The sequence below is a fragment of the Mobula birostris genome, chromosome 7, assembly GCF_030028105.1.
Source record: "Mobula birostris isolate sMobBir1 chromosome 7, sMobBir1.hap1, whole genome shotgun sequence".
Lineage (NCBI taxonomy): Eukaryota > Metazoa > Chordata > Chondrichthyes > Myliobatiformes > Myliobatidae > Mobula > Mobula birostris.
The window spans coordinates 112,579,516-112,603,744 of NC_092376.1; positions in this window are offsets into that span (position 1 = coordinate 112,579,516).

The window sequence follows — 24,229 nt, forward strand, 5'->3', positions numbered from 1 at the left end:
AATCTGCCAGTCAAAGAAAAGCAAGTGCAGTCAGGTGAAAGGATATGGATCAAAGATAAGTAAATCGTACCTTAGATTAAGGTAGAACAGGCTTGTAGGTGGATATCAGAAACTGTTCCTGTAAGCTTTGCAAGACCTTTCTCTATATATTGCAACGTTTTCATAGCTAGTTACAATGGGAAAATGCATGGAGTCCTTTCATATTATGTAAATTACTAACCCTAGTAGTTATCACAACGCCCTACAACAGCAGCAACCCAGGTTCAAATCCCACCGCTGCCTGTAAGGAGTTTGTACATTCTTTCCATGGCCCCACTGGTTTCCTCACCGTGCTCTGGTTTCCTCCCACGGTTCAGGGACGTACCAGTTGGTCGGGTAATTGGTCATTGCAAGTTGTCCCATCGTTAGGCCAGGGTTAAATTGGGAGTTGCTGGGCGGTGTGGGAGGGCCTACTCTTAACAAATAAATAAAATTTTAAAAACCTTTTTAAGTTGCCACTATAATGATATGATTACATCCAAGTACTTGGACCACTTTTATTATCTTTGTGGTGTTCTTTCACTGATAGATCTCTCACAACATTGTCTGCATGCGCCATTGTTATTAATGATCTGTGTACAAGTCATTACAGAGAAAGATGTGTGGACCTCTACACAGAGATATTGTCTTCTCTTTACAAATTAGATCTTAGACTACCCACGGGCAAAATCTACTAACAGATTACCTATTGTGTGCCTGTGTCATACACGTGGGATCCATAGATATGAGACAAACACACACACACACACACACACACACACACACACACGCACACGCACGCACGCACACACACACACACACACACACATATATATATATATATATATCACACCCGTGCATACATAAAATGCATACACACATATATCACATACACAATTGTATACAAACATATTCTCTTTTTGTGGGATCCAATATTCTGCACATACTATTATTAAATTGCACTTTACAGGGTGCAATACCTCTGCATGTTATTAATAATGTTACTGGATATAATGTTTCTTTGTGCTGCCTGAGCTGTTTGTGTCTCTGTAGCTGATACTCTATTTGTGTTGGATAACAGCAAACAATAACTCACAATTCTGTGCTTTCTCAATTTCAGTCAGATGTTATGTATTGCTGTAAAGTTAATGCTTTCATTCTAAATGTGTAAATCTCATTTGTGAATCATTTTCATTTATCAACATTAAGCTTTATTGTTTTCATATTTTGTATTATGTGGTTTAGTATCGAATATCAAACCAGTTGCCTGACAGTGGGTCAGTGCTGTAATGCAATCACAGGTTTCTGGTTCAGCTGTAAACAAGGTGATTGTGGCTGATCTAGTTGATTTATAAGAATCAGGATATCACTCGTGGGATCTGGTTTAAACTCAATGCTGGCTATTGTCTGCAGTACTAACAGAACATAAGGTTGCACAAAGATTTGCATTGTTGAGTTACCACACTTCCTTGCCATATGCTCTTCATTCTTTTTATTTGGAGGACCTGCATACGGTGAGCTGACTGAACCATCACGAGTACGGTTCTGTCCTGATGGATACGTACGAGAGATAACTGAAAATGAGTAACAAGAGAATACTCCGTAGAGAAGTATCAATTCCGCTTGGTGTAATTTGAGAGGTCTGTGGTGAGTTTGTGGGGAGGGAAATAGTAAATTGGTTTATCATTGTCACATGTGCTGAGGTAGAGTGAAAATCTTGGTTTTGCATGCCTGCCGTACAGATCATTTCATCCCTACACCAAGGTAGTACAAGGAAAAAGCAATAACAGAATGCAGAATATGGTGTTACTGAGAAAGTGTATGCAAACAGACAACAGGGTGCAAGGCTATAATGAGGTGGATGGGAAAGGCAAGTGACCATCTTATCTCACAAGAGGTTCATTCAATAAGCTTGTAACAATGGGATAGAAGCTGTCTTTGAGCGTGGCAGTACGTGCTTTCAGGCTTTTGTATCTCCTGCACAGTGGGAGGGGAAGGAGAGTGAACTTCTGAGGTAGGAGGGGTCTTTGATTATGCTAGCTGCTTTACCAGGGCGGTTTATCGTAGATGGAGTCTTTCGGAGGAGAGGTTGGTTTCCATGATGTGCTGAGCTGTCCACAACTCTCTGCAGTTTCTTGCAGTCTCAGGCAGAGCAGTTGCCGTAACAAGCCATGACGTGCTGCTTTCAATGGTACATCGATAAAAATTGATCAACGTCAACGAGGATATACTAAATTTCTTTAGCCTCATGAGGAGGCTATATGAGTAGAGAAAATATTATCTCCTTGACAACATTTGTAAGATATTTAGTGGCTTCAGCACAGATACAAAGGGCAGAAATAGCCATCCATTGATATGACATGGGCACACATTAATCCTCCTATATTTCCAAAAGTTTGTTCAAGTTTAGTTGTCATTCAACCATACATGAATACCCATGAGCACAGCCAAATGAAACAGTGTCACTCTGGGAACACACACAAAAAATGCTGGTGAACGCAGCAGGCCAGGCGGCATATATAGGAAGAGGTACAGTCGACAGTTAAGGCTCATATCCCTTTTGCCAATCAACTTTCCAGCTCTTAGCTCCATCCCTCCCTGTCTTCTCCTATCATTTCGGATCTCCCCCTCCCCCTTCCACTTTCAAATCTCTGACTGTCTCTTCTTTCAGTTAGTCCTGACGAAGGGTCTCAGCCTGAAACATGGACTGTATCTCCTCCTATAGATGCTGCCTGGCCTGCTACGTTCACCAGCAATTTTTGTGTGTGTTGCTTGAATTTCCAGTATCTGCAGATTTCCTAGTGTCACTCTGCGGTCAAGGTGCAAAACACAATACCAACAGTCATACACAGCACAAGGCACATAAAAGACAGCACTAAAATGCGAAGAATATACATAGCCCAAGTCCCTGACCCCGTGAGCAATCTGCAGTCGAATATACTACATCTTGTCTACAGGCGAACACCAGGAGGCAGCACTGACTCCAACATGTGTGCTGTGCCACTCTGCCTCTGCCACTCCAGTGGAGTGCACCAACTCCTACACTTCCCCGATGGGCGGCCACAAACAGGCAACGCTGTGGCTTGATGCCAAGTCCTCACCATGACCACAGCCACGCAGCTCCCCCACCACCCACCCCTGCCACTCGCCAACAAATCAGTGAATACTGCCGCTCGCTGTTAGACTGTGCACTGCCTTCGCACACCGGCTCCAACTCTCCAATGCAGATAGCCGCACGATCCACACATAATCCAGCTCCTTCAGTCTCCCCAGCAACGAACAACTGGGGTTGGCCTCCAGTACTCTAAGTTCTTAATGTCCAGCGGGGTCTTGTGATCATGAAAAATACATTTAAAAAAGACAATAAGACTGTAAGAGCTAGGAGCAGAATTAGGCCACTCAGCCCATCGAGTCTGCTCTGCCATTCCATCATGGCTGATCCCGGATCCCACTCCTGACTGATCAGGAAACGATCGACCCTTTGGTTGGCCCCATAGAAGCCATTGTGTCCAAACATGCTGGAAGCAATACATGTTGGAGGAAATTGGACAGCCCTCACCATTGGTGCTCTTCAGTGGTTTTATATGGAGGATTTGTTCCAACTTTAAAAAATGCCTCTTTCCTTAGTGAATCACCACCCCCTCCAGGTCTCTAAACTCTCTGTTACTGGAGAAAAAGGCCTGGGAGTTCTTTTATTAAACTCCGAGACCTTATTGATTTTAATCTCTCTAATACATTGCAGCCCTATAGCTAAACAAGTTATGTGCACTCCTCTTATATCGGACTCTTTCTCATTCCCAGACTGAATCGTTCCACCACTGCTGGCTCTGCCACCAGCTACTATTAAGGTCATAGGCTCTGGAATTCACTTCCTAAAACTCCACCCACGCTGGGTTTTTTTCTCCTTTTAAGACCTTCCTTAAACTTTACTACTTTAACCAAGTTTTTAGGCACCTGTTCTAAAAGTACCACATCTACTGCAATATCAGTTCATGTTGCTGTGACATTTTGCCTGAGTTATATATAGTCCTGAGTTCACTCTGTTAAACCCGTGAAGTAACTTGGAACCCCTTCTGATTAATTGCAGCATAGTTTAGTGACCACTTAATAACTTTAACAAGTAAAAAATAGACAACCTAGAAAATAATTAACATAAAGATGATGCACATTTGCCAGATTATCTGAATTGGTGCTACCTCAGTATTTATCCAGAATAGTGTGGGAATAAATCTCACCACATGATTTGAACTTGGCACTTCAGAAAGATATTGAGGGTATGAGGTGTTGTCGGTGGATCAGCTTCTGGATGAAGTTTTAATTTTATTTATAAATGTTAAATCAACATTGGCTTTTCAGTTGAACATGAAAAATTGACAGTACAACTTGGGGAAAGAATATAAAGTCCTTCAAGTGTCCTAACCATTATGTCTTCCTCAGACAACACCAGTAAAACCAGTTAACTGGTGAGCTGCTGTTTGTGGGACTCCACCATTCCCATGTTTACCTGAACTGAAACAGGAACTGTGCTTATTAGCTATAACGCATATGGAGAAATCCAAACCCCATGATAAATCAATGTAACTTCCTTCTCATGTGACCACCTAATGGACCACAGTGATTTTGCACAGGCACAGATTTCTATGAGAAATAGAATTAATCTGCCAATAATGCTCTTGTCTGTAGGCTGCTTGCAACCTGCCTTCCCAAAGGGAAGCTTTAACATTGCTACCATCACTCACTTTAACAAGCATTAAAAAAAAATCTTCCGCCTCATCCTCAGTCACCCAGGGACTTTAATAAACAACTCCAACATTAGATTATTGAGTTGTTTACACCACATAAATTACTTACCGGAGGATTATTTAAACTAAGCCCAGTGCCTGCAGTTTGTAGTGTTCCCAGGGGAGAGGACTAGTGCTGATGGGCACTCTGCGTTCCTGAGCATCTACTCCACAGTCTGTCCACCTTTCCACAATCATACATCATTACCTTCTCCCACGTATGGTCTACTTCTGCCTCACACACCCAGCTCCTGAATTCTTTCCGTCCCAAGTCATTCACAGTCCTCTAGTTAATAATAGACTGTCACAACAGTCACCCATCAAAAGTCATAAAAAACTCCCTTCAGTCCAACATATTGATTCCAGTCACCCGGTACTTATCAACACTATTCCTACAGTATTCTGTGACTTGGTAATTTAAGTACCTATTGACATGCTGATGTAAGGTTGCAACCTTCACAGCAGGAGTTGAATGATAAACCAGGAACTACTCAGGTTGAACACACAAAGTGCTGGAGGAACTCAGCAGGTCAGGCAGCATCTATGGAAATGAATAAACAGTTGATGTTTTGACTTCATCAGGACTTCAGGTTGAATTTCTTAAAATGTGTTTCTTAAGCTTTTGATGTTGACTGGTCATTCTGTGGAATGCTCTGCCTCAGAAGGCAGTGGAGGTCAATTCTCTGGATTCTTTCAAGGAAGTTAGATAGAGCTCAATGATCGCGGAGTGAAGGAATATGGGGATAAGGCAGGAAAAGGGTACTGATTGTGGATGATCAGCCATGATCACAGTGAATGGTGGTGCTGGCTCGAAAGGCTGAGTGGCCTACTCCTGCACCTATTGTCTATTTTCTATTGATCAAATTTTTAATTAAAAGTAAAAATAACAATTTTTTGTCTGACCTGAAATAGTGGCCTTTATTTATTTGTTTGTTTGTTTCTTTGTTTACTTATTTATTTATTGGTTTACAGTGTGGAACAGGCCCTTCTGGCCACACTGCCCAGCAACCCCCAATTTAATCACCGCCTAATCACGGGACAATTTACAATAACTAATTAGCCTACCAACCGGGACGTCTTTGGCCTGTGGGAGGAAACCAGATCACCCGGAGGAAACCCATGCAGTCACAGGGAGAACGTACAAACTCCTTACAGGGAGCAGCGGAAATGCATGTTCTGTCAACAACACCCAAATTATTTAGATTTTCAACTTCTCCAGTGCCTCTTTTTTGTATGATGTCAAATCTGGTCAGTCAATTGCATTCTTACCTCTAAATCTTTATTCTGGAATTCCAGCATCTGCAGTTTCTTTTTACTTTTACACACCCCAGTGACTTGACTACACCATTTATAGAGGAACTTCTAATGAGGCAAAAATTCAAGAACCACTGATGTTGCAAACACTCAGCAAGTCTGGCAGAGAACCGGAGGTAAGATTTCTGGTTGGTGGCTGTTTACCAGTTAGGAGTACGTGCTACATTTTATAGGTATAATGTTTCTGATGAGGCATTCACCTTGTACCCTGACTTCAATTCCTGTGCATAATCCTCTTAAAACAAAACAGTGCCAATAATATTGAAAGTAACATGGAATCAAAGAATTTCAGACGTATTCCTGCATGTATCAGGGACTATCAAGAAATCTGACTCCTGACTTTGAGGGATTTTCATTTGATCCAGGCATTTCTATCTAGTGTAAAACGATCAGTACTGAAAAATACCGGAAAAATCATCTCTTTATTGATTTTCAATCTTATTGGTCTAATTTATATTATTGATTATTTATTCATTAAACTACTAGGTTTACAAACTTTGTTTTCCCAAGACTACTTCAAACTTTACTATTTACCCTCACTTAAATCTGTGAACTTCTAGGATTTCAGATGTTCTTGTGCCAGGAGGGCTGTAGCTGGGAGCCAGGCCATGGTCACTCTCAGCTCCTAACTTCCTGCTCATTCTAAGCTGCTGAATTCTTCTACATCTCACAGTTCGCTGCTCACTGCTGCACCAGGGAGGTCACAGAGCTCCAGTGTACGGTGAGAGAAGAGTTCAGTCAGTTATTCTTCAGCCCACAAGAGTAGGCAAAGTGACATGGGGATTTAATCCCATTGTAGACTTCCCTGAAGTTCAAGCATTGCAGACTGAAGCCATCCTTACAGCCCCCCCTCTCCTCCGATAACTCTCAGCAGGAGTCCCATGCTGTAGTTCTGTGGCAGGGTTGGGGGGTGCAGGTTCTCCATAACCCTTCGCAGAAGGACCCTTCCTCTGGCTACTGCTCTCCACCAATTTGTTTAGGTCCATCTGACCACACACACAGTCCCCTTCCTACCTTTCCCCATCTTTTCTCCCCCTCCCCCTCTACCTCCTTCACCCCCGCCTTCCCCCTTCCATCCCGCACTCCCCTCTTCTCCCTGCCTCTCCCCCTCCTCTTCCTGTTTCTAAGCCCCCTTCTCAATTTTTAGGCCTTCGTCTCTCATCTCCAATGGAAGTAAAAAAATCTGATTTGAAAACCTACGAAAATTAAACAGGAGAGTGTTCTTTATTTCTAAGCAAATATAGAGCACTATAGAACAAAATCAGCCCTTTGACCCATCTAGTCCATGTCAAACAGTTATACTGCCTAGTCCCATTGATCTGCTCCTGGACAACTGCGCCCCCCCCCATACCCCTTCCATCATGTACTTATCCAAACTTCTCTTAAGTGTTGAAATTGAACTCACATCCACCATTTCTGCTGGCAGCTCATTCCACCTTTTCACCACTCTCTAAGTGAAGAAGTTACCCTTCGTGTTCCCCTTAAACATTTCACCCTTCACTCTTCACCCATGACCTCCAGTTCTAGTCTTACCTAAGTTCAGTGGAGAAAGCCTGCTTATATTTACCCTATCTACATGTCATGATTTTATAAATCTTTATCAAATCTCCCCCCACTCTTGTGCACTCCAGGGAATAAAGCCTTTCCCCAAAATGTCTCAGCAACATCCTTGTAAATTTTCTCTGTACTCTTTCAGACTTATTGATAACTTTCCTGTAAGTAAGCTATGTGTTCAGAACTGCACACAATATTCCAAGTTAGGCCACGTCAATGCCTTATACAACTTCAACATAACATCCCAATTCCTGAACTCAATACTATGAGGGCAAATATGCCAAAAGCTTCCTTTATGACCTTATCTACTTGTGACATCACTTTCAAGAAATTATCCCAGAATCCCTCTGTCTATACAGCACTCTTCAGTGCCCTACTATTCATCGTGTAAGTCCTACTCTGGTTTGTCCTCCCAAAGTGCATCACCTCGCACTTGTCTGCATTAAACTCCATCTGCCATTTTTCCAACAAGCATGTTTGATAGCCTCACTCGCTGTCCACTACGCTCTCAGTATCATCTGCAAATCTGCTGATCCAGATTCATCCATATCAATGACACAGGCTGTGGGGTAATTTTACCGTATTTCAAACCCTCAAGACCTCAGACACCCACTTTCTCTGTTTGTACTTTAGAAAGTCATTGAAAACACAGGCAGTTCGGTAGTCAGAAAGCCCGCTAACAGTTGCTCTCAATCATAAGCAGCCTTTTAGAGAGTAGGGTTGCTAATAAGACTATCTGTGATCAGAATATCCGGATTATTAAGTACATTTTAGAAATGGCCCCTTTTGTAACTAAATTATCTTCCTTGGCAGTGTTGTAAGACAACATTTGCAGATCTCAATCAGCCACTTACAGTAAACATTTTCCTTCATGCTGTGCATTGGGACCTGAAGATCAGTGATTTGCCCTTTACTCCTTAAAGACAAATCCACACAGGGACAAGACCTGGATGTTCAGCATTCCAAGCCTGAACTGCCATCTGCAGATATCATGGCGGATTTGTACATTACCTGTTCTGTCTCCATTAATACACTGCACTGATGTAAGTGTTCAGATCTCAGATGTGACTCACTGAGTAACATCTGCACACTTTCAGCCACTCTGGATGTGATTAGACTTCTCTTGACTTCTTTACTGAGTGACTAGAATCTAGCTTTACATTTAAACCTTGAGTTCTCCCCACTTGCAGAGAGAGGGTCTCTGTAATAACCAGTCCTGATGAAACACTGACCATTTATTTCCCTCCATAGATGCTGCCTGAACTGCACATCTCCCACAGCCTTTTGTGTGTGTGGCTCTATAATTACCACCCTGCAATTCCATTTCAAATTTATAGAAACTTCAATTAAATCACCCACTCTGTGTAATGCCATGTTCTAGGGAATGCAAACCAGGTTAATTTACTTCTCATCATTTAATCCTTAGGGCCCTGATAATATTCTGGTTGAACTGTATTTCCTCCAATGGGTCCTTTCTAATGGGGCCTGCAGTCCTCAGTCAGGGCACTCTGCAGACCCCTGCCACACCTGAACCCCAGTCTAAGGGTCCTTAGTATCATTCAGGACCCACAGAGCTAGGGTGGAAGGAATACCTCTTAACCCAGAGGGGCTGCCTGAAAAGAAAATATAACCACAGTACAATTTACTCCCCTTTACATTATAGCTTTCCAAGCACAAAGAATGACATCCCATGTATTTTTATTACCGTTTGTACCTGATTCCTGGACCAATAATCTGTGACCCTGAATTCCCCATTTTCTTTGAGCTTCCACTGTTCTTATCTTTTCATCCATTGGAGGATATTTGGATTTGTCCTTAGTTGGTCCATCTGAGGTAACCTCACATACATATGATTGATCTCCTCCTGCCAACACAATGAATCTAATAAATGCTGTTTTGTAATGCCCTACTCCCCTCCCAGGACATGCCCTGTTCTCACTGTTACCACCAGGAAGGAGGTACAGGAGCCTGAAGGCACACACTCAATAAATCAGGAACAGCTTCTTCCCCTCTGCCATCCATTTTCTGAATGGACATTGAACCCATGAACACTACCCCACTATTTTTTAATTCCTATTTTTGCACTACTTGTTTAACTATTTCATACACACACACACACACACACACACACACACACGTGTTGGTGTGTGGCCGAGTGGTTAAGGCGTTCGTCTAGTGATCTGAAGGTCACTAGTTTGAGCCTTGGCTGAGGCAGTGTTTTGTGTCCTTGAGCAAGGCACTTAACCACACATTGCTCTGTGACGACACCGGTGCCAAGCTGTATGAGTCCTAATACCCTTCCCTTGGACAACATCGGTGGCATGGAGAAGGGAGACTTACAGCATGGGTAACTGCTGGTCTTCCATACGACCTTGCCCAGGCCTACGCCCTGGAAACCTTCCAAGGCGCAAATCCATGGTCTCACGAGACTAACAGATGCCTATTATTATTATTATTATTATTATATACACACACTTAATACAATACACATTTTTCTATTATTATGTATTGCAGTGTACTGCTGCTGCAAAGACAACTAGTTTCACGACATACACTGGTAATATTAAACCTGATTCTGATTCTGATCCACACCACTTAACCCAACATGGGAACGTGGTGTTATCTAAATCACTAATAAACATGGGGAAAAGTCAAGGGCTGAGTTGAATTAATTAGTTTTTCTTGTGAATGCTGTTTGTGTAATGGTATGTGCCAATGATACTTCTGCAAGTAATTTTTTGTTGCAACTGTGTACACATAAAATTTTGCAAAAGGCAATAACTCAGCATTTGACTTTGTGACTGCTCAGTGTTTCGCTTGCAAGCCTATTCGAACCCTCCACAGCCATTCTATCAGACAAATGCTTGGCATGAATATTCCATCACCTCACCAGTCTGCTTCACCATTCTGCCTGTGGAAAAAAAACTCCTCTCAGACTGTTTCAGCTATGACCCAGTCAGTGGCATGCTTGCCTTTATTCCAGAAGGTTCCGAATTTAAATCCAACCTTTGCAGCACTGAGGGAACATTACTTGGTTCAAACTTCCTTTGGTCTAACACTGAACAACTTAAGGAAATGCCTGACTAGTGAAGTATTTTGGGACAACCTGAGGTTGTGAGACACAAATCTTTTCTCTTCCTTCATCTGCTGATTTTGAAACATAATCTGCTACACCTTCTGCATTACAATAGACTTGGAAAGTACTTTATTACCTGTAAAGTGGTTTGAGATGACCTAAGATTATGAAATGCACTGTATAAAATAATTCATACAGAATTATAATGTTCAGCAGATTTGAGGGGGTGTTAGGCTGGAAATATATTCATGTAGCACTCCCATTAGAGCCCTGAAGGTAAAGTAATTACGATGGCTCTGGTTCAAATCACGTCATTCTGACAAAGTACCTTCTGAGCACTCTGGGTAACAAATTGCCGGTAGGAATTATTGAATGTCATTCAGCTTGTTGCTGTCTCAGTTGCAGCAGGTTTGCGTGGCACTGCTCCCAGACCGAACCTGGGATCACCCTCACCTTGCACTGGAATCCCTCAATTTTACCAACACCCTAACTCCCAAGCATCACAGTCTCACCATCCAACTCACATCCCAGCAAACACTCCTAACTCATCAGTTCCCACAACCTCTCACTAATCACCTCAAAGAACAAACTGTTCCCAGGCCCTCAGAAACTTCCACTACCAACAACCTCAGCAACCCCAGCCCCTGATTTTAGTGTGCCCATCCAACCACCACTGCCTTGTCCTCCCATCTCCTTGAACCTAGGCTCTGATTACGCCCAACACTTCAACTCAATAATATGAGCCATTGACTGCTGCCATACCACCACCTCAGTGATCACAGGCCCTGACTGACCCTCTCCAAATCACATCCCCAGCCTCAAACGATCCTCCCCATCTGCCTCAGTGACAGCAGCTGATCTGACCTCATCCTGACTCTCTTTCCAGTTCCCCAAGTTAGGTGAGTCATGAGCTTATTGATTGTTGGGGCTGGCTCAAGGGTTCAAAAGACTTACTCATTTTATTCTGTTCTTCAATGCTAGACAGCTTAATTAGAAGAAAAACATTGAAAAATGCCCTTAAATGGGTTCTCCACATTGATAGAAACAAACAGAAACAAAACCATTAGCAAGGGGAAAGAGACCCAGTACTAAAAATAGAGCAGCAAAAGAATTTTGAAAAACTTTTTTTAAATAGCAAGACTATTTAAGTTGAATGAAACCAAAGCCAACCATTGTTGACAAAAGACACTAGTTGTCATGTTGTCTTTGGTCTTCCACCACTTCCTCCCGGAAGATTAGATTAGATTATGAGGACACTTAGTCCTCGTTTATTGTCATTTAGAAATGCATGCATTAAAAAATGATACAACATTCCTCCAAAATGGTATCACTAGAAAACACAGGACAAACCTCAACTAAAACGGACAAAACTACATAATTATAACATATAGTTACAACAACGCAAAGCAATACCGTAATTTGATAAAGCGCAGACCATGGGCATGGTAAAAAAAAGTCTCAAAGTCCCGATAGCCTCATCATCTCACGCAGGCAGCAGAAGGGAGAAACTCTCCCTGCCATGAACCTCCAGCACCACAAACTTGTCAATGCAGCACCATTGGAAGCACCCGACCGCAGTGGGCTCTGAGTCCCTCCGAAAACTTCGAGCCTCCAACCAGCCCCTCTGATACAGCCTCTCTGAGCACCATCCTCTGCCCAGCACTTCGACCCCGCCCCGGCCACCGAGCAACAAGCAAAGCTGAGGACTCAGGGCCTTCCCCTCTGGAGATTCTGGACCCCACAGTAGCAGCAGCAGCGAAGCAGGCATTTCAGAAGTTTCACCAGATGTTCCTCCGTGCTCTCACATCCGTCTCCATCAAATCAGAATTGTGCACGGCACCCTGCTTGGCAAATAACAGACATCACCACCGGAGTGACCACTGTGAGCTACATCGCGCCGTCATCTTCCCTTCTCCTTCAATGTGGTACCAGCTGTTGCTGCAGAGCTGGGCCTTTCTAATCCAGGCTGGCAAACCCCACCTCCAGGGCTGTCTTGAGAACCCATTCAGCCGGCCTCCAGTGTCAGAGCTGTCAGGGGATTGAGCATCTTTTTGCTTGGGCCCCATAGCTCCTAGCGGAGCACAGGCCATTGACAACCTCCCGTCTCCATCGTCGATGGTATGGTTGGAGTTCATGTACGCTCCTGCAGTCCATTGCATCCACTGTACAGGGGATTGTCCTATACATGTTCACCAGAGCCCTGTTGACCAGCCTCACCTGTTCCCACCTCTCTCAACAGAGATGTGGTGTTAGACTTTGAGAGGCTGAGCTTTTTCACAGACATTATATTACATATAATATTTTAATTAAAACCATTAAAGTATTAGAAAATATTTATATAATTAGATTTAAATAAACAGATTTAGGTCAAAAAAAGGAAAGTTACCTCATATTGATGATTTTTCGGTTATTGCAGTCTGCGGAGTCTACACCAGGTTAACCCTGCACAAGCTCAGTAAGTGACCATCTCAGCCAATGTATTGGGACATCAGTAGAGGTTTGCAGTGCCCCACATGATTGAATACTAAACCACACTCATCCAGAGTTTGGGATGTTCCTCTGATCAGGTATCACAAACTTCTATCCATTTGCATAGGTAAAGGTCGGCAGTTCCAAGTCAAAATGCGGGGTTTTTAAGTGGAAGACCCAAACCATTTTATTTCAAACCAGTTGCTTCTTAGACAATCCAGGGGACATGATAAGCTGATGTTTCTATTCAAATTCATTCTTTATCTTGCCCTGTGCTTCAGTGAGCATTGAACCGATGTTTATTAAATAAACATTCAAAAGTCCAAGTTTTATGCTATACTACCAATTATGAAGTACAGTAACCTACTTCAGTTGGATGACCAGGTACCCTTAACTTCCCCTTTAGTTTGCTCCTATCTCCATCTGTTCTACATGATTCTCACTCTCTTGACCAGTCGCCATTTCAGACTGAGGATAAAGTCATCTCTTAAGGTGACCTGTGTATGTGAACTGTCTGTCTTCTTAATTGACGATCCTCTCTGGCCAGTTTTAATGTGATGAATGACAGTGACTGCCTTCCATAAATATTGGTGTGGATGTGATTTATCTGGCTTGGAACAATGCTTGGAAGATATCTGTAATCCTTGGCTAGTGCTGCAAGCCAGATGGTACCAACATTTTGTGCTGTACCAGCCTTTGTTTGAAGACTATACTATTCTCCCAATCTCTGTTCTATGAATTGTTTTATCAAGACTTAAGAATTTTTATAGAAAAATAACAGAATTGGTTATTTTTCAGCTTGTATATAAATGGACCAATGGACACTGAAAGTCAGTTACAAGCATACAAACAAATTCAGAAGTTCAGACACATGACAATCTGCAGTTGCTGGAGATCTAAAGCAATGCCCACAAAATGCTGGAGGAACTCTGCATCTATAGAAAAGAGTAAACAGTCGACATTTCAGGCCAAGATCCTTCTTCAGGTAGCCAGGGCATCAAAGGGTATGAGGTGAAAGCAGGAGAGAGGGGATGACTGGAAGAATTGGATCAGCCCATGATTGAATCGCGGAGCAGACTCGATGGGCCGAATTGCCTACTTCTGTTCCTATATCTTATGGTCTTATGGTCTTAAGTACTGATGAAGGTTTTTGGCCCAGACTATTGATGTAAATGTTGTGGCCAGTAGTACTAATAATAATGATAGCGTTCGATATCACCGGAAAACTGACTGTCAATCTTTTTCAAAACTTCAGATGAACAGGAACATAATTTCACAGAAGGTCCCTATAGTTATATATTAAACCATCCATGCACTGATATATTAACTAAGCATACTCCCCTCAAACTACTCAGGTACTAGAGATTAAAGCAGGAACTCTCATTCTAGCAATGGCAAGAGTAGTTGGCTGCTGGAGACTTTTTGGGTCTGTTCTGTCTTTGTGCTTGTAAAAGAGATGGTCTTACAATTCGCTGTCTATATCTCTCCTCTCCTTTGCTCTTTCAGTCAAAATGAGTGGTCTTGATTGGAAAAGTCAACTGTCTCTTTCCCTCCCTAAACGCTGCCCAACCCATTGGGTTATTCCAGCTGCTTGTGTTTTGCTCCAGATTCCAACATCTGCATCATCGTGTATCTTGCTGTGCAAGAGGTTTCTAGCTGCCTTTTCACATCTACTTTCTGTTGTAGCCTTGGTTTGTCAAGATCAATGCCATGCTGGTGTTGCTACCTCACAACTCCGGTGACCAGAGTTCATTCATGACTTTGGGTGTGGATTTTGCACTTTCTACCAGGAATCATGTGTGGTTCCTCCAGGAATTCCTAGTCTTCTCCCACATCCCAAGAGTCTATCCAATAAATCCATTACCATTCCTCAAAACAGTGTCAAAACCTAATGAAATCTTCAGCAACAATGCATCATTTTCATGAGGTTTCCTGGGATAGAAATGAAGGATCTCCTTTCTGCATCCAAACTAAACTTCCCTGATCTGGAGGCAGTGCCAAAATAGACAATCAGTGCCTGGAGCCAGAAGATAGAGGCAAGGTCTTAAAGGAATAATTCAGAATGGTGGTGATGATGATAGTGGGGGAGTGGACAGTGTAATTTTATGATATATTGTTATTAAAAAGGAGAATACTCTAGTGGGTGAATCTCTAGTAGATGAATCACAATATCTATGTTAGATATATCACAGGCTGTTATCAGAGGCAAGCAAGGACCTTCAAACCATCTGCTGCAGGAACTCAGTGGGTCAGGCAGCATCAGGTCTGATGCAGGGTTTCAACCCAAAACTTTGACAAATCCTTTCCTCTCATAGGTGCTCAACCAACTGAGTTCCTTCACTAGATTGTTTGTTCAATGGTTCCACGTAATATCAGAGAATGTATACAGTATACAACCTGAAATTCTTACTCTTCACAGACACCCATGAAACAGAAGAAAAACTCTGAAGAATGAGTGACAGAAAATTGTTAGAAGCCCTGATTCCAGCATCTAGAGTCGCTTGCGTCTCAAAGTGAGAAGATCGCTGGGTCCTGATGGAGATTTTTTGATCTTCATTTACAGTAGGTAAGGCACCAGATGACTGGAAGATGACAGCCAATATGGGACCTTTAATTAAGAAGGCAGTGAGGATAAATCAGGGAATTATAGGCCTGTGAGTCTAATGTCAGTGGTCAGAAAGTTATTAGAAAAAAAATTCTGAGGACAGTATTAATTTGCATTTGGAAAGACAGTGATGAGGTAGCAACATACATGTTGAGGGCAGAGCATCTGATGTAGTCTACATGAACTTCAGTAAAGCTTTTGACAAAATCCCGCATGGGAGAATGAAACTCGGACCAAGTTGGCAAACTGTATCCAATATTGGCTTGGTAATAGGGGGCAGAGAGTGATGATTGCTTTGTGTTTGGAAGTCAGTAACCAGTGGTGTCCTATTGGGATCAGTGCTGAGACCATTACTGTTTATTATGTGCATTAATAATTTGTATATGAATGTACAGGATACAAATAGTAACTTTGAAGATGACACAAAAATAACGGGCAAAGCACATAAAATGTTGGAGGAACTCAACAGGTCAGGCAGCATCTATAGAAATGAATAAATAGTTGATGTTTTGGGCCGAGGGCTTTCTTCAGGACTTCAGCAAAAACAGTGGTGGTGTTGATAGTGTGGAGGATAGTTGTAAACCATAGGATAATATTATCAAGCAAGACACATCAAAGTTGCTGGTGAACGCAGCAGGCCAGGCAGCATCTCTAGGAAGAGGTACAGTCGACGTTTCAGGCCGAGACCCTTCGTCAGGCCCGAAATGTTGACTGTACCTCTTCCTAGAGATGCTGCCTGCCCTGCTGCATTCACCAGCAACTTTTATGAGTGTCGCTTGAAATCCCAGCATCTGCAGATTTCTTCGTGTTTTGGATAATATTATCAGTTAGCAAGCTGGGCAGAACAATGGAGTTTAATTCTAATGTTATATGCAATTTCAGATATCCTATTAGATTGAAGGATGTGGAGGCTTTCGAAAGGGTACAGAAAATGCTGATTGGATTAGAGTATATAAGGAGAGGCTGGACAAACGGGTTGTTTTCTCTGGAGTGTCAGACACTGAGGGGAGACAGGGTAGAAGTTTATAAAATTATGAGAAGCATAAATAGTGTAAACAGTTGGACTTTTTTCCCTGGTGTAGAAATGTCAAACTCTAGAAGACATACATTTAAGGTGACATGGGAAAATTTAAAGGAGCTAAGTGGTAGGTGACTGGAACAGGCTGCCAGGTTTGGTGATGGAAGCAGACATGATAGTAGAATTTAAGAAGTTTTTTTAAGAAGACACGTGAATGTGGAAGGAATGGAGTGATATGAACCTTGTGCAGATAGAAGAGATTTGGTTTAATTTGGCATCATGTTGGAACAGCATCTGTTCCTATTCTGACTGTTCTAAGTGTAAAGTGATGCATTACAGCAGAACTAATAAGGGTAGGACATGCACCATGAATGATTAAGCCTCGGGAAGTATTAAGGAATTGAAGGATCATGCTGTACAATTCCAAGGATCTCTGAAGGGGGCTTTACATGTAGATGAGGTAGAGAAGAAGGCATTCGGGATACTGTACTCCACTATTGATGCTACTCTCACCGGCATCTCCTCCATTTCCCAAACACCCCATCTTCCCACCACCTTTTGACCTTAACTACAACTTTATTAGCCTCTGCATCCTATAATATTATCCTCCGCAAATTTCGCCATCTCCAAAGGGATCCTACCACTAGACATATCTTTACCTCCTCCCTCACCCATTTTCTGCAGGGATTTGCAATTCCCATCTGTCCAATCGCCCCTCCCCACTCACCTCCCTCCCGGCACTTACCCCTGCAATGGAATCTGCAATTCCCATCTGTCCATTCACCCCTCCCCACTCACCTCCCTCCCAGCACTAATTCCTGCAAGCAGCTAAAGTGCTACACCTGCCCATTCACCGCTTCCCTCACCTCCATTCAGGGCCCCAAACAGTCTTTCCAGGTGAGGCAACACTTCACCTGCGAATCTGCTGGGGTTGTCTATAAGGTCCTGATATGGCTTCTTCTACACTGGTGAGACCTGTTGAAAATTGGAGGAACCTCCCCTCCATCCACCAACAGCGGGACTTTCCGGTGGCCAAACATTTTAATTTCCATCCCTGTTCCCGTTCTGACGTGTTGGTCTTGTGTCACGATGAGGCCACCTTCAGGGTGGAGGAGCAACACCTTATATTCCGTTTGGGTACCCTCCAACTTGATGACATGAATATCGATTTATCTTTCCTGTAAACAATTTCCACACCCCTCCCTTCTATTCCCCACTCTGACCTTTTACCTCTTCCCACCTGCCTCCAACTTCCTTCTGGGTCCCCTTCTCCATCCCTTTCTCCTACGGTCCACTCTCCGCTCCTATCAGATTTCTTCTTCTCCAGTCACCTTTCCCACCCACCTGGCTTCACCAGTCACCTTCCAGCTAGCCTCCCTCCCCTCCCCCATCCTTTTTATTCTGGCATCTTCTCCCTTCTTTCTCAGTCCAGAAGAAGGGTCTCAGCACGAAATTTCAACTGTCTATTCATTTCCATAGATGTCGCCTGTCCTGCTGAGTTCCTCCAGCATTTTAGTGTGTTTTGTTTTGGGATACTATCTTCATTAGTGTGGATAGAGCAGGGAGGTTATGGCCCAGTTTTATATGACACTGGTTTGGCTGGGGTACTGCTTACATTTCTGGTCACCGTACTGTAGGAGGGGCACAGGATGCAGTGGAGGGGTGCAGAGGTTCACCAGATGTTGCCTAGGGTGCGTTTTTTCAGTTAGGATAGATGGATGGAAACTTTTCCACACTGGTATCTAAACCTTTAATGGCAAATATTAAAGTGAAGGGCGAGAGGTGTAGAGGAAGGGAGATCTTTTTCACCCAGGGGATGGATGGAACCTAGAATGTACTGTTTGAGTGAGTGGTGGTGGCAGGTTCTCTCACAACATATTAGCACTAGATGAGGGCTTAAATCCCTGAGGTATAGAAGCTTTGCAGACCAAGTGCTGGTAACTGGGATTCATGTAAATCAGCGGTCCCCAACCACCGGGCCGCAAAGCATGTGCTACCAGGCCGTGAGGAAACAATATGATTTGGTGATATGAGTCAGCTGCACCTTTCCTCATTCCCAGTCACGCCCACTGTTGAACTTGAACGCACGCGAGGTCATTACCCACGTGTCATCCATGTCAGCGCGGGAAGAAGATCAACTGCTTGAGCTTGCAAATGACAGCGGGCTGAAAAGTATGTTTGACATAACATCTCTGCCAGCATTCTGGATCAACATCAAGGCTGAATATCCTGAGATAGCCACGAAAGAACTGAAAACGTTGCTTCCATTTCCAACATATCTCTGCGAAGCAGTGTTTTCTGCAATCAATGCAATGAAAACTAAATTGCGGAATAGACTGGACATAAGGAACCTCCTTCGAGTATCGCTGTCTCCCATCACCCCTCGATGGCACCGTCTTGTTTCTGGAAAACAAGCCCAGGGCTCCCACTGATTCAGCGATATTGCTGTGTTGCAATGATTTTATATGTTCATACGGGGAAAATATGTGCTGCGTGTTTAATATCCAAACATTACTTAAAATGTTATGATGCTATTGACTGATAAGTGACTTATAATTGACTTATCACTATATTCATGCGAGGAAAATATGCGCTGTGTGTTTAATATTAAATTCGTTAGATAAACCCTTTTAGAAACGAAATTGAGTGCAGTAGTCACTTATAAGTGACTTATAATTGACTTATCACCTATATTTCAGTCGTGATTAACACCCACCCCACAAGGGTCGCCAACTGTCCCGTATTAGCCGGGACATCCCATATATTGGGCTAAATTGGTTTGTCCCATATGGGACCGCCCTTGTCCCGTATTTCCTCCGCTAAGGCAGAGCGTTCCTATGAAACCTTTCATGCCAAAATGCATAAAGCGAAGAAGCAATTACTATTAATTTATATGGGAAGAATTTTTGAGCATTCCCAGACCCAAAAATTAACCTACCAAATAACACATAAAATCTAAAATAACTCTAACATATAGTAAAAGCAGGAATGATGTGATAAATACACAGCCTATATAAAGTAGAAATAATGTATGTACAGTGTAGTTTCACTGAACAGAATCGCCAAAAACGATTTGTAGAAAAAAATCGGCACATACAGGCATGCGCAGACAGGTGCCCGCACAAGGCTTCATGGTCATGGTTTCTGGGTAAGCACAATGTATTTGACTGCTACTCTTGTCCATTGGCAACCCTACCCACCCCCCCGCCAGTTGGTTGGTCCGCAAGAATATTGTCAATAATAAACCGGTTCGTGGTGCATAAAAGGTTGGGGACCCCTGATGTAAATGAACAGCATGGACGTGATGGGCTGAAAGACCTGTTTGTCTGTTGTAGGACTCCATGACTCTAATAAGCCTGAAATTTAAAGTGTTCAAAAGTGCTAATATGTTCAATATAAATAACACAAACTTCACAATGTGGAGTGATGAATGTTAAAGGATTTTATATTCAGTTTTCACCTTGAGAAAACAGAAGCATTTAGCATTTGGTGACATTTGCCAGTCGTCTTTCACTGGTATATTTTTGTACATTTTAAACAGCTGGTTGGCAGCAATGTGCGTGCGGACATTCAATGTTAAGCTGTTCCATTGACATGCCCTGTGTATCTCTGTTCATGATGTCAAGGACTGCTACACAAAGCAGTTTCTGAGTATGACAAGAATTCCTCCAAGTAACATTTGTCTTGCAGTTAAAAGATTTTCATTTTTTGATCACAGCTTCCCTTTTGTATGTATTCCATAACTACTTTCAGAATAATGTTTTAACCAATTCAGACTATAGACTGAAACAGATTAAAATAAATGGGACAATCAGAGATGAAGAGGTTTGAAACATTATTCCTTCGCTGTCCTTGAGTCAATGTTTCTTCAGCAGATACAGCAACTTTCTGTTACATCTATATAGCCTTTCAAGTACTGTTTAAACCAAATAGCACAGAGCACAGCAGCTGCCACAAACAACAAGATGACAATGACCAGGTAATCTGCATGTTATCATAAGGGATCTTCCTCTTCTTCCGATGATGTGTTTCCACTCCAGTTTGGAGGGTTCTGAGGCAGATAATGAGGCCAGCATGGTAACCAAAGACTCTTTGATGGGTACGTTGCCGTTCAATATCTGCTTTGGATATCATAGAGCTCTGTTAAACTAGCCCTGAAGTCAATTGAATCCATGCTGTATGCACCACCTAATATGTTATAAAGATGAGAAATGAGATGTATCTGTAGTTACAAATATAGGTGATCCCACACACTGCATTCAATACAACAGTAGTCAAGCTACCTGACTGAAGCTAGTGCCCACATGTATAAACATCATTAAGACAACTTTACAGCTTATTGGTGTGTTTGCACAGTTCGTATTGCTATAAATGTGTCAATGTGCGTCACCACACTACAAAAATACCCAGGGACATATTGACGAGATTATGTGTTGTAAAGTTGTGTTGACACAAGGAATCCACTAAGACCTGTAAACAAATGTTACCAGGGAAGAGCATGGCACAGTAAGGAGTATTACAGAGAAAGATGGATTTAATACATATTCTCTTGCTTTGTTTTAAATCCTACTTTTAGTTATTGTTGATGTTACTGGCTTGCAAGCTGAAGTACAGATAACCATTTTTGAAGACCTATGTCATTTAATTAATGATTCTGTCCAAACTGCTTGCTTCTGGGACCATTTGAGGAAAGTTACTCTATCCCAGACTTACCTAACCATCAACCATCCAGGTTTGACTACACCCCAAAACAAAAACCAAACCATGAGTTAAATACCTACTATTAAAAACGATACATTACACAAGACCAGTGCAGTGGAGTGCACTGGCATATAACCGAAAGCTGGTTAATTTTGCAAAATGTGAAAACAGGCTTGCCAGATATACGGACCTTGTGTGGCACATAGCTTAGGAACTGATTGGATAAGTGTGTGACATACATTCAGTGGCCACTTTATTAGGTACAGGAGGGAACCCAGATTGGTTTTCTGCTACTGTGGCCCATCCACTTCAAAGTTCGATGTGTTGTGCATTCAAAGTAACATGTGATTATTTGAGTTACCGTTGCCTTCCTGTCAGCTTGAACCAGTCTGGCCACTCTCCTCTGACCTCTCTCATTAACATTAGTGAATAGGCGTACCTAATAGAGTGACCACTAAGTCTATAGCGTAAGTTGCAATATATTAATGTAACCGGGTGACCGTCGGATCTTATTCAGTATCGATAAAATTGTACTTAGGCATCCATTCGGGTAATGCTAGAATAGTTGTCTGTGCCTTTAAGGGAGACGGTGATGTCATTACGCATGCGCAGGATAGTGGGGAGACCATTTTGCTTTCTGCTGAAGACGTGGTAAGGCGTTGGAATTGGTTTCTCCCAGAGTGTGCTGGGCCTGGTGAGGAAAGATTTTCTCAAGTGAATGAATCAACGCTGGGTAGCATGGCTTATACCAAGTTCCTCACCATCCAAGTAGGTCAGTCTTCCTGTAATTTAACTATCAGGCAATACCTTGTAAAAGTTGTGCCAAAGTGAACCTTTTGTCTAACTTTATTGTATCAGGACTGATTGTGCATGTAACTGCGTAACATGAATGTTTAGTCTCTGTTCGGAAGTTCAGTACTTGTGTACGTCTTAGATGAGATGTATTCACTTACATTTTTCGCTGTTATGTATAAGATGCAGGGTGGCTGGGATTCTAATGTTGTTTGTATTGTGTTTCTTCAGGATTGCCACTACCGTATTTATATCGTATTAGTTCTGGTATTTTTACACTGCATACGCAATTCTGTCCATACACAAGGGTGTGAATCGGAAGTTAAACTGAGATTGTAACGGCAAGAACTGGTTGTAAATTAGTTCGTCTTGTTTTGCAATCCTCTTCTGGCACTTAAGCATCGAAAACCGATAAGGGAATTAAAACCCGAAAAAGTCTTTGTTGTCCTTTTTCCCCAGGCTACATTAATCTAGACATACCTCGCAAAGGCTGAAAAGAATGGTGCAATATACTTGAAAATAGCTTCCTCCTCCAGTAGAGCAACACTGCACCTGTTTGCAGGTCCTAGAAACACACAATGTTCCTCCTCTCATCACCGCAGCTTCAATTATTGAGCAGCACCTGTCTAGTAACTGGAAGAGTGTTGCCTGTAGTGTGCATTTGTTCCATTTTGGACAATCTCCCAAAGGTACAGACTTAACAAGAAAACTTAATGATAGATACTGAGAAGCTTGCAACTGAAGATTGCAGAATTTCTGGCACTTTAAAAAATACTGCTATTTTTACACTGAAAAGTAGTAAAGCAATTTCTTGGTTATAGACTAGCTAGGTGTACACATATTTACAAGAAGCATCGAACAAATAGCAGGGCTACAATTATATAATAGTTCCATAGTATCAGAGGGCTAGCAGAGAAATAAAATTATTCAAAGCTTTAACAAGGGAGCCATATTAGCTCCAAGGAACTGCAGGCCTGTGGTTTAATACAGAGGGTAGGAAAGATGTTTGCTCAGCAACAGAAACACAGCTACAGAATGAGAAGATCACAGGCAGTGATTAACATTCATTGCAGAGGGGAAGGGTCAGTTTGACCATTATTAAATTATTTGCAGTTGTAACAAAGCAAAGGCTAGGATAATGTAGTAAATAAGCAAGCGTAGAAATGGAAGCAACACACACAAAATGCTGGTGGAACGCAGCAGGCCAGGCAGCATCTATAGGAAGAAGTACAGTTTCGGGCTGAGACCCTTGAAATTGAATCTCTTTGCTCATCTTCCTCATGCACAGACCTGGACCATCTCCAGGTCAAGTTGTAGCCATTGGGAAACTGGCCTGGCATTTTTGCTGGGGGAGAAAGCACAGGTCTTATTGAAGTGCAGAAGTTCCATATAGAATATGCCATTGTGCTCAGTGGATTTTTGCTCAATCACACAAGATGTATCATGTGTTTTTCCTTTAATTTTACCTGAGATTGCAAACAGAACTTTGCAATGTGTGAATCACCTTATTCTGGCTAATGTTTCTTGAAGTGTACTTAATGATGTTGCAGGTTATGTCTGCACATTTCCTGCATTGCTCACATAAGTTAGAGATCTCAGGCTCAACCTATGTCCCTCATTGATCACTCACAGAAAACCCAGGAACTCATTGCATTGAGGTGTGTAATGAGACCACTCTCAAAGCATTTGCTCTGTGATGTGGAACTCTTCCATACAACATCAGCCAGCTTCTGTTTTTAATAAAGAGTGCAATGTCAGTGGGCACTGGGACCCTCTTCACTGTTTGCAGTCTCTTGTGCAAGTCATTTCTAAGCTGTACATCCCTTCTTCACCCACACCTTGCAGCAAAATGGGGCCGCTCCCAGCACAGGAGCCACTCGGAGCAGAGTATCACACCAGGA